The sequence below is a fragment of the Eutrema salsugineum genome, unplaced genomic scaffold (genome assembly GCF_000478725.1).
Source record: "Eutrema salsugineum unplaced genomic scaffold, Eutsalg1_0 scaffold_15, whole genome shotgun sequence".
Lineage (NCBI taxonomy): Eukaryota > Viridiplantae > Streptophyta > Magnoliopsida > Brassicales > Brassicaceae > Eutrema > Eutrema salsugineum.
Genome location: NW_006256867.1, coordinates 4,067,151 through 4,076,921, shown reverse-complemented (window position 1 = coordinate 4,076,921; position 9,771 = coordinate 4,067,151). Strand labels below are relative to the sequence as shown.

Genomic DNA, 9,771 nt, shown 5'->3' with positions numbered 1-9,771 from the left:
TTGAGGATCAGCAGATGTTTGGGACGCCTCGAATGAATGATAAACCAGTTCCTTGATCAGCAAATTCTCACCGAAAACACTGTGCTCAAGAGAATGGATTCAATCTCTGAAGAGTTCAACAAAGTTTTCGATGATGTGGCCAATCATGTTCGAGTTCTGGAAGAGCAAACCACAAGGACGCACAAACACTAGCTGGGATGATCCACCAAGTCGCAACAGAACAGACAAGACAAGGGTATGACATCATACAGAACTCAAGTGATATTGTCGAATCGAAGCAGGAGATTAAAGAAGTCAGGGAATCCGCCTCCTAGTATAGAGAAAAGACAGACGAAGAGCTGCAGGAGATCGAGCACAGGCTGAACAAACTCAAGCTCAAAGCACGGGAGATTGATGCAAGAATGGAGCAGATGCCCAACATTGAGCAAATTGAGAAATTTTCTAAGAGATCTCCCAAAGATCCTGATGAAGATGTACAACAACGCCCTGGTATGAGTTCATATGATGCTGGTCTACCCAATAAAGAAGCTGGAGAGGTTCGTATCAAGTACAAAAAGGAAGAGACGGATTATGAGCAGATTACATCCGGAGCCGCGGGTCCGAGTGTTCCGACCGCGGCCAAGACTCTATTTCCCGCGGTCGCGTCGCCTCTAACCGCGGGAGTTGGTCGCTCAGATGCACCTCCGGGATTTGAGAGAAAAATAATACATCTTCTGTCGCAACTTCAACCTCCAGCACCTAAAAAAGCAACTCAGGGAGAAGAAAACCAAGTTTCAGATGAAGAAACAGATTGGCAGGAATCATTACCTTGTATGATGGCAAAGGAATGTGTTGAAGATTCAGCTGACTCTTCAATCCAAGAAGACCAGATATGCAGTGAGATAAAGATGCCATACATCGATTCAATCATTGAATACGACGCTGCAGCTTTCTTTTGTGAATCCTATTCTGCGTTTGAAACACCAGCCAACACCTACAGAGAAAGGCAAGTCCGAATTCTCCATAAGATCAAGACTACAAGTCAGTTTCTTATCTCTTGTTCTATTAGAGGAGAAATGTTTAAAAACGTGCTGTGTGATTCTGGAGCTTGTCTTAACATGATGTCCAAGGCAATTGCTTTGAGACTTGGTATTAAACACCTGCATAGGACTAGAGCAAATATTAGTCTAGCTGATGATTCCAATGCAACACCTCAAGGAATAGCTCGTGAAATTCCTTTGAGAATAGGAGATTGCATAGTGTCTGTCGACTTCTACATTGTCGATACGAGAGATGCAACATATCCAGTGATTCTCGGATGGTCTTTTCTAGCAACTTCCGGAGCTATAATGGACTGGCCAAACCGGAGGATTTCATTTGCTAATATCGACAAAGATGTCTTCATAGAAGCTGTCCCATACAACAGCAAAGTAGGAAAACGTTCTGCAACAGAAGAGTTTGAAGAAGAACTTTGGAGTGACGAAGAACCTACTAGGCAAAGCAAGCAGATGTCGGAAAAGACTTGTCTCAAAACCAAAACCCAAATTGTTTAGTTCTAATCTGATTTAAACATAGCCGTGAATTCGTACTGAAACAACTAAGTCTCTGTGGATCGATACCCTAAGTACTACAGCGCACCTCTGTGCACTTGCAGACATTTAGGGGTTATAAATTTAAAACCTAAAGCTTAGTAAAATGAAAAAACAAACCCCGTTTACAATCGCAATCAAAATTTTGGCGCCTTTGCCGGGGACTTTGATTTTTTTTTCGTTGCGAATCCCAGCTTAAATCCATTAGAACACTTGTTTACTTTTACTTTTTCTTTTGAAATTTTCAGGTTTCTCTGCAATGAGAGGCCGGGAACATGTTCCCAGGACTCTTGGTGATCCACCAAATCGTGTGGATGGTGATCCAAGCGACGATGACATGACCGATGACGAGTTTGAAGAACCGATATATGATGACAATGAGCTAATCAGATCGACAAAACGTGAAGATGATGATGAACTGATTGGAAGTTTTGATTCACTCGAGAAATTCTTGGGAGATCGAAGAGCTATTCAACCAGCCTTACCAAAATATGGCAAAACCGAAATTAAGGTACCTTATATCCATTTAGTTCAACAAAATCAATTCTATGGTTATTCATTTGAAAACCCGATAGACCATATCGAGACGTTCGAAGAATTATGTGCAACCATTACAGCAAATGGGGATTACCACAAGTGTAGTCTTTTCCCATTCTCTTTGAGAGACAATGCCAGCAAATGGCTAAAATCTCTGCCACCTACTTCACTAAAAACGTGGGCAGCGTGTAGAACTGCTTTCCTAAATCGTTTTTACACTAGAAATCGTTCAAATCTCTTAAGAAACAAGATAAGAACTTTTAAACAACAAAAAGATGAAGATCTTTTAGATACTTGGGAAAGATTTAGGGAATATCAAAGAGATTGTCCACACCATGGATATACCGAAGAATACCTGCTGGGTATCTTCTATCGCGGTATAACTCCAGAGTTACGACACTCTTTCGACACAGCAAGTAATAGAGATTTCTCAACTAGATCTGTAGACGATGCTCACGTTTTCATTAAAAATTTCGCAAACAGCATCCGTAATCAAGCAACCTTTGATAATTCTGCACTTCCTGAGAAGAAAGAAGAGATCTCGGAAGTTATAAAGTGTCTCCATCACATAATGAGTCATCTTGGATTGCAACAACCAAATAAGGTACACAATACGTGTAACTTTGACGGCTGGGACAACCCAATGGATTCTTATGATCAAGGGATGGTTAACACTGCAGAAGTCTATCAAATTCAAGATTTTCCATTCGTTTCTGATCACCGCGGGTCCATTCATCCAGACCGCGGCAAACCATGCTTTCACCGCGGGTGTGACAACGCTGACCGCGGCCAAGACCTGTTTCACAGCGGTCGCGAGCCTTCTGACCGCGGGAAACTGTCTTCCGAACTTGCCTGGAAATCACCTTCCGAACCAATCTTGGCTATTCAATCTAATCCTGTTTCATATCCTAGTTTTCCCTCTCCTGAAGCTGAAAACCTAAACAAAAGAATTCTAGAGCTTGAAAAATCTAGGTCTCAAGAGATTAGTGATCTTAGATCTGAGCTAAAAACGATGCAAGAGGATTTCAATGAAAATTTTTCCACCCTCCTTAGCCTGATGATCAAAACTAATTATAAAAACTTAGAAAATTCTGAAGAGGAGCAAAGTGAAAATTCTTCGAAAACTCAAGTGAAGCAGATCCCTCCGATTATGTGAAAGCTATCACACTTAGGAGTGGATTAGCTTACAAAGAGCCTGAATTTCCTAAAGATCCCGAAGACGAGGAAAAGGGTAAGGAAAGGAGAAAGAAAAAGAAAGAATCATGATAACACCGTATTTTGACCACTTTTATGGATCGTCTTGAAATACTTTTTCTATGTTTTTAATTGCTTTTAAGTACTTTTATTACGTTTTTCTAGTATTTGTAGTTTCAAGACTCTTTTCAGGAAACTTAGGGAAAAACTTAACAAAATGGATAGAAAACCAGATTTCAGCTAAGAGTAAAACGGTCAGAAGTTCACCCCTGATTGAGGGCCTTCTCACCGTCTGATCCAGCTAAAATTTGGAGACCTTAAATATGGAAGTATCAGCTTTCCAGTGCACTTTACAGCTTGGCAATCCAACGGTTCAGTCAAAAGATACGCGAAGAGCAAGATGTCCCGTAAACCAGCCGGCAAGCACTTCCACCCGCGGCCAACAAGCATTTTCCCGCTGTCAGGAGCATCCCGACCGCGGCAAACCACCCATTCCCCGCGGTCAGAGCACTCCCGACCGCGGCCTTCAACCTCCGAGCCCAAAAAGCCCATTTCTGAAGCCCACATTTGGAGAAACCCTAAGTGACGTCCAGAGAGGTTTTGAGCACTATAAATACATGTCTTAGGAGCCCTAGAAATGGGGGAACCGAATACCATCTATCATTACTTCATACTTTTATTGTTTTTGCTTTAGCTTTTAGGGAGAGAGAGATTTGTTCTCTTGAACCCTTGTTCTTTCTTTATCAATTTCGGTTTCTATTCTACTTCTTAATATTATGTCTTTGATTTCGTTCATTATGTCTGAGTAGTTTTATTGTTGGGATTAAGGGATTTTCGATGGGGATATATATGTTCGGTGAGGATTCCATTGGCTATTGAGCTGAATCTTAGAACTTTTTCTTCTGAATTCGTTTTTACTGCATGAGAGTAGCGTCATGAACTACAATCTGATCCAGATGCTTGGTGACACGAAAATGTTCATCAGGTATCAGATCTAGTTTGGGAGAGCAAAACAAACATAGGAGTGGAAACCTACCTATGGGCGATTTGTGAATTAGGACGAGTCTTAAAAATAATGCATCTATTCTCTTCCAGGGCCAGAGTGGAAACATACTGGCCAGGGTTGAGAGAGATAGTTGTCTATGATCACGACAGTGGTGTATTTATACGTCCGTGACTCCAGTTCGAAAAGTTTAAGCTAAGATCTTACAAAATTTACTCTCTAGCAATGTTTTGAATAGTTCGTACCCCTGAGAAAACTTCCCTGAACCCCAACGCTTTCTTCTCCATTGATTTACACCGATTTTCTTTCAAGCTTTAGTTCAATATTTTCTTTCCTTTTTAGTTATTTTCATTTAAGCATTAGAATATCCGTTTTTATCATTTTTAGTCATTTTCGTTAAGTTTAGTTATTACGCCATTTAATTTCCGTATTCTCTTTTAAGATTTCGTTTTTAGATTTTAAACACACTACCAAACCCCCACTAAACCGTTTTTGTTCTAGACTTCCTTACTTTAACTTATTTCAAAGGCTGTTTGCAGGAAAAGATCCTCCTTCCTTGTGGATTCGATCCCTAAGTACTACAATCGATCAGCTGTGCACTTGCGGCTATTGATTTCAATTAGGGTAAAACTTGACACCCACAACACACCACCATCAAGTTTTTTTGGCGCCATTGCCGGGGAAAGCACGCATTTTCTTTTCTTCAAACCCCCGAGAAAGGTTAGTAAATCAACTCTAGAACCCCCTTTTCTGCAACTTTCCATTTTTCGGTTATTTTGTTTCCATTTCAGAAGATATGGATCCTATAAATCGAAATATACACTATGAGGAAGGTTTCTATAATACTCCTCAAGCCACCAGACGCAGAGAGAAGCATCTACGCGATCTCTACGAAGAGACTCAACCCGAAGACTACAGAACGTTCCAGAAGGATCCCTACGCACCTCAAATGGCAAACCCTAGATACTCTATGTATCGCCTACCTCACCAGGTTCTCCAGCAAGATGAGAACGTCCAGCTCAGCAACAGACTGAGTCAGCTCGAAGGCGTGATCAGACAATTCATAGAAGCTCAAGCAACCGCTACAACTGCTCTAAACGAAAGGATTGATGGGATATCGAAACTTTTCAATGAAAAAATCGATAACCTAGCCTCACAAGTCAATTCAATAGAGGAACGTGCAACCAAGGATGCAGCTATGATTGCTAACAGGTTCAACAGCATGGAGGAAGAGCAAGCAAAGCACAACTATGAGCTTCGCAACACCAAAAACAAAGTCATGGACCTGGATTTCAAACTTGATGACGTGGACAAAGCCCTAAACAAAGCCAAGAATGAGTCTTATGACTTTACAGTCGAAGTTTCAGAGAAGTTTTAAAAAGTCATCGACAAAACCGAAGAGCTTGACTCAACCATGGACAAAGTAGTCTATGCTCTTGATGAAGTTGAAGAAAAGTTTGAGGAGATCATGCAAGGACTTGGAGAGCAGATTCCAACAACCAAAACTAAAGACTCAAGCCCAGAGAGGAAGTACATCAAGCCAGAAGACCCAGGAGACCACCAAGGAGGCAAAAGAGGAAGCAACAGCAGCAGAGCAACTCGGAGGCAAATCCCCGCAGTCGCGTTGGCTCCGACCGCGGCCAACAGGCGTTCCCCCGCGGTCGTGATGGGTCTGCCTGCGGCCCATGGTCGCTTCCCCGCGGTCGCGTCACCTGCAGTCAAGGCCAACCGTAAAAACGTTTCAAAACAGTCCCGTTCAGCTCATACAAGCATCTGTACGTCTGGTACACCTCCTGGGATGACTAAACCACTTCAACAACAACTGGTTTGCTCCATAAGCACCCAAAGATCTGAAGAAGAGGACAAGTCATGGCCTTGCAACATTGCTTTGTCTTGTGAAGATGAGTATGAAGAGCAATACTCTGAAGATGAAGAGTATGGGTTGTTTGTAGAAGATCCAAACGCAGGATATTCCTCGGAAGACGACTCAGGAGAGATTCAATGGATCACCAACATCATCAGTAGAGAAAAACTAATGGAGTTCAACAACGTAGTCAGGTCATTCCCTGCTCATTTAAGCTTTGATGAAATCTGGAAACTTGGTCGTTTGCAAGTCTTTTTCAGGTACTGCAAGGAGTCTAAAGAGGATATCCATAGATACTTTATGAGAGCTCGATACATGACAACACCAGAAGCAGCTGTCTATGCGATTCACCTCAAAAATCCAGAAGACTGCAGCCACTACACCAACAAAATCAGCAAAGAAAAGCTCGATGAATTCAATGATGTGGTTCGAAATTTACCTGAAGGAATCACGTTTGCCAAAGCTTGCAAGGACTTCATGATAGGCCACTACTTCTGTGAGAGCAAAGAATCAATCCCTGAGATAGAAGACTTGTTCAATCATGCCAGAAGAGGTAAACCTGTTCGAACACTTCATAAAATAGAAGGTATAGGTCAGTTTCTTATCTCTTGTTCTATTAGAGGAGAGATATTTAAAAACGTGCTATGTGATTCTGGGGCTTGTCTTAACATGATGTCCAAGGCAATTGCTTTGAGACTTGGTATCAAACACCTGCGCAGGACTAGAGCAAAGATTAGCTTAGCTGACGATTCCAATGCAACACCTCAAGGAATAGCTCATGAAATTCCTTTGAGAATAGGAGATTGCATAGTGCCTGTCGACTTCTACATTGTCGAAACGAGAGATGCAACATATCCAGTGATTCTGGGATGGTCTTTTCTAGCAACTTCCGGAGCTATAATGGACTGGCCAAACCGGAGGATTTCATTTGCTAATATCGGCAAAGATGTCTTCACAGAAACTGTTCCATACAATAGCAAAGCAGGAAAACGTTCTGCAACAGAAGAGTTTGAAGAAGAACTTTGGAGTGACGAAGAACCTGCTAAGCAAAGCAAGGAGATGTCGAAAAAGACTTGTCTCAGGACAAGGTCTTCTTCATTGGAATAAGTCACGTCCAACACCAAAAGTCGAGCTAAACGACTTAAAACAGAAGCGCTTAATGGGAGGCAACCCATTTAGGTATTGTTTTCTTTAGGATTTTTCTTTCTTTTTTTTTTGATCTCTTTCTTTTTCTTAGTTTCAGGTGTTTCTTATAAAACAAAAAAAAGCAAAAAAAAAAATCAAAAAACCCGAAAAAACCAAAAAGAAGGATGGTACCTGACTGCTCGGCTCAGCAGGAACCAAAGAGAAGCAGGAAGAGGCCGCGATATAAGCCCCCACGGTCGCAGACGTTCTGACCGCGGGAAACCTACCGTCGGCCGCGGTCGCGTAGTCCTGACTGCGGCCAAGTGCTTGATTGCCGCGGTCGTGCAGCCCCTGACCGCGGCACTTGGTCGTTGACATCCAAGCCCGACCCAAACCACCCCTTTCACCTCATTTCACCTCACCAATCACCCTCCACCTCATTCATCACCCTCCACCACCTTCATCACCACCTAATCACCTTCCCAAACCCCTTCGAATGAATCCGGTTAATCTCCACCAGCATCCCGGATCCAGGTAAGTTCTCTTTGTCCTTACCAGTTCGATTATCTATGCATTTTTCTCATCCAATCTCGACTTGTTTCACACTGAGGACAGTGTGATTTAAGTCTGGGGGAGGATTTCATCCCTTTCTAACCACCTTTCTTTCATGAGTCTTGCATTATCTACACTTTTTGCATTTTCCTTAAAGTTTTTCAAAATCGGTTTTCAAAACAAAATACGTTTAAAAGGGAATGGTGAACATGAATCAATGATAGTTGACTGTGTGCTTTAGACTGTTCCTAGTGACATGCTCATTCATGATTTAGGACTAGACTAGGCGGTAGCTAAGCACATTTGAAACGAAGTACCCCAGAGGAATTTGAATGATTTCGATTTAGATGAAGGGATACACTAGCTCTGTTTTATTTGGACTTAATTTGGAGTTAATTTTCTCATTGAAGCATTAGACCAGGGAAACGAATCATACATTCAGGACTCTTTTATCCTTTTACCACTCTCTATTGATCCTGAATGGCTAGTTCATCTTTAGCTAGTTCCCCACCTTAACCAATCCTCTTTCAAACCACATGCACTCTTGTTTTCTATTGTCTTATATGCAGATAAGTGCAAAAACGTTGGAGAGAAAGAGGAACAACGCAGTTTTCAGTCACCAAGGACAGAGACCTGCGATTTGCCGGAAAAGTTCCCGGAAGGATTCAATACAAGAGAAACTCAGTTTGCCTTAGAAAAATCTCAAACTTTGGTACAATCTCGTCCTCTAGTCTCTCTCTCTCTCTTTAAAAGGCATTTCCTTTCCTAAAAACAAAATCCAAAAATAAGAAAAGAAAGGAGATAAAAGCCTTAGAGAGTCTAGAGAGGTCGAATTTTAAGTCCCAAGGCAATTGGAGTTCGATTTTATGGAGTTTTGGAGATTGTTTTCTGATTCCCGGAAAGAATCTAAGTCTGGGGGAACAGCTGTTTACAACAAAGGAGGAAGGATTATGCAACAACATTTGGCAAGAAGAAGTGATTGAAAACTGTGGTCATCAGCAGGTCCTTATCTCTCTTGCGGTTTTGCATATTATCTTGCATCCTCCAGATCTTCAGGTAACCCGAAACACTTTAACTCCACCACTTAAATAGCCCTTGAATGCCAAACGCCGTCTACCCTGGATGATGTCTTTAATGAGTACTCACTATTGAACTTAATGAATGTAGAGAGCTAGTTGACTGAAATCAAGATTTAAATTGTTTAAGTTTTGCATGACGGAAAAAGTGGACTAGTATCTCTTGTGCTTTGGTGAGAATTTTCTAGACTAAGTTGTGGATTGATGCACTATCTTTGGTCCTAGTTTAGAGTTCATGTCTATGAGATTTGTGCATATCCTATTTTTGTTTTCACTTAACCAGTTTAGGCTTTTGCTTTGTTTGAGGACAAACAAAGGTTTAAGTCTGGGGGAGTTGATAACACCGTATTTTGACCACTTTTATGGATCGTCTTGAAATACTTTTTCTATGTTTTTAATTGCTTTTAAGTACTTTTATTAAGTTTTTCTAGTATTTGTAGTTCCAAGACTCTTTTCAGGTAACTTAGGGAAAAACTTAACAAAATGGATAGAAAACCAGATTTTAGCTCATAGTCAAACCGTCAGAAGTTCACCCCTGATTGAAGGCCTTCTCACCGTCTGATCCAGCTCAAATTTGGAGACCTTAAAGATGGAAGTATCAGCTTTCCAGTGCACTTTACAGCTTGGCAATCCAACGGTTCAATCAAAAGATACGCGAAGAGCAAGATGTCCCGTAAACCAGCCGGCAAGCACTTCCACCCGCGGCCGACAAGCATTTTCCCGCGGTCAGGAGCATCCCGACCGCGGAAAACCACCCATTCCCCGCGGTCAGAGCACTCCCGACCGTGGCCTTCAACCTCCGAGCCCAAAAAGCCCATTTCTGAAGCCCACATTTGGAGAAACCCTAAGTGA

The 9,771-nt window shown here is 41.8% G+C and overlaps 1 non-coding gene across 1 annotated transcript; it reads right to left on the bottom strand.

The window, feature by feature from the left end:
- Positions 1-2,339: 2,339 nt before the first annotated feature.
- LOC112088259 lies at positions 2,340-2,447 on the bottom strand. Its single transcript, XR_002900427.1, has one exon. It is a non-coding gene; the product is annotated as a small nucleolar RNA R71 (small nucleolar RNA).
- Between the last annotated feature and the right edge of the window lie 7,324 nt (positions 2,448-9,771).